This window comes from Schistocerca americana, chromosome 7, assembly GCF_021461395.2.
Source record: "Schistocerca americana isolate TAMUIC-IGC-003095 chromosome 7, iqSchAmer2.1, whole genome shotgun sequence".
Taxonomy (NCBI): Eukaryota; Metazoa; Arthropoda; class Insecta; order Orthoptera; family Acrididae; genus Schistocerca; species Schistocerca americana.
In genome coordinates this window covers 162482235-162484795 of record NC_060125.1, presented here as the reverse complement: position 1 = coordinate 162484795, position 2561 = coordinate 162482235, and positions in this window count along the sequence as shown.

Sequence of the window (2561 nt, the reverse complement as noted above, 5' to 3'; positions counted from 1 at the left end):
AAATAGCCCAATAAATTCTCCATTTTGTCAAATTTGTTATCGCTACGGATGTATTTATTTCCTTGTTAATCAATAAAAATGACTTACCTAGGTTAGTTGCATATGACTGCATTTTCACATTTTATGTTCCCTTCCTTTCAAATGAAATGTACTTACTTTTTTAAAAAAATTGCAACTGGACGAATACTTTTTTGACTCAATGTATGTACAAAAAGTGAAGTTCATAATTACATGAATACTTCACTCACACACTACGTAATCTTAACTTCGTAACCTACTACATATATGTGTATACAGCATATAGAAGTGGATATGTTGTGCTTGGATTCGATTTTTGAGTATACAGGCACTTAATTTACAAGTAATATCTTCGTAATGCGATTTAGAAGAAAAATTTTATTGTACAGCATATACATGTAAATAATTGAATAAACTAAATGTGACAGGAGATGATGAAATTAGGATAAATACAAAAGTTTCATTGTACGTGTTCTTTCAGGTCGTTCTGATGATACAAGCCTTCAGTTTCGTTGGCATCGAGATATGCTACAAGGTAGCAGCCCTTGTGTGGGATTCTTATTACATTACTGACCATTAACATTGCTACACCAAGAAGAAATGCAGATGATAAACGGGTATTCATTGGATAAATATATTATACTAGAACTGACGTGTGATAACATTTTCACGCAGTTTGGGTGCATAGATCCTGAGAAATCAGTACCCAGAACAACCACCTCTGGCCGTAATAACGGCCTTGATACGCCTGGGCATTGAGTCAAACTCAGCTTGGATGGCGTGCACAGGTACAGCTGCCCATGCAGCTTCAACACGATACCACAGTTAATCAAGAATAGTGACTGGCGTATTGTGACGAGCCAGTTGCTCGGCCACCATTGACCAGACGTTTTCAATTGGTGAGAGATCTGGAGAATGTGCTGGCCAGGGCAGCAGTAGAACATTTTCTGTATCCAGAAATGCCCGTAGAGGACCTGCAACATGCGCTCGTGCATTATCCTGCTGAAACGTATGGTTTGGAGGGATCGAATGAAGGGTAGAGCCACGGGTGATAACAGATGTGATATGTATCGTCCACTGTTCAGAGTGCCGTCAATGTGAACAAGAGGTGGCCGAGACGTGTAATCAATGGCATCCCATACCATCACGCCGAGTGATACGCCAATATGGCAAGGACGAATACACGCCTCCAATATGCGTTCACTGCGATGTCACCAAATACGGATGCGACCATCATGATACTGTAAACAGAACCTGGATTAATCCGCAAAAATGACGATTTGCCATTCGTGGACCCAGGTTCGTCGTTGAGTACACCATCGCAGGCGCTCCTGTCTGTGATGCAGCCTCAAGGGTTACCACAGTCATGGTCTCCGAGCTGATAGTCCATGCTGCTGCAAACGTCGTCGAACTGTTCGTGCAAACGTCCCCATCTGTTGACTCAGGGATCGAGACGTAGCTGCACGATCCGTTACAGCCATGCGGATAAGATGCCTGTCATCTCGACTGGTAGTGATACGAGGCCGTTGGGATCCAGCGCGGCGTTCCGTATTACCCTCCTGAACCCAAAGATTCCATATTCCGCTAACAGTCATTGGATCTCGACCAACGCGATCAGCAATGTCGCGATACGATAAACCGCAATCGCGATAGGCTACAATCCGACCTTTATCGAAGTCGGAAACGAGGCATCATAACAACGTTTCATCAGGCAACGCCGATCAACTGCTGTTTGTGTATGAGAAATCGGTTGGAAACTTTCCTCATGTCAGCACGTTGTAGGTGTCTCCACCGGCGCCAGCCTTGTGTGAATGCTCTGAAAAGCTAATCATTTGCATATATAGCATCTTCTTCCTGTCGGTTAAATTTGCGTCTGTAGCACGTCATCTTCGTGGTGTAGCAATTTTAATAGCTAGTAGTATATTTTGAATGGGCCAGTGTATAATAACTATCACTTCATTATTTTTCCTTTACAAACAAAAGGGTTTAGGATGCATCCTCGGTAGTATTTTCTTACCTGCTTGAAAACTATAAGTAAGGACAAACTTTTTATCATAACCTGACTTCTGCAACCGACAGTGGCTGTCAGTGAAGTGAGCGATTTTCTACTTTTTCCTCTTTTTTCCTTTTTTCACCTCCGCCCTTTAGATCCGCGAGTTGGAATATATTGTACGGCAGTATTATTTTCGGGGGATCACTTCCAAACGAAATTGTTACCCTTTTATGAAAAAAAGTTCTCAGAGTATCAGCTACGTCAAGTGATTAAAATTTCATGAGGTTACAGCTAAGCACTCCTTGGCCATTGTCAAGTGGTGTGACGACCAGTGGGCCGCTTGTACGCTCTTATATAAACTAGCTGCCGGTTGTGACGTCACTGGTGCTCGCAGCGTCGCTATGTGGACGTACGTTCACTCAGTGTTCAACAAGCCCGCTTTTATGAACTTCATGGTCGCTGGATCCCATAACATGCTGAGCTGCAGGCCACCGACTCTGTTAGGTGTTATCGGTGATTTTTAGTTCAATAGCTTCTTTAATTATATAGT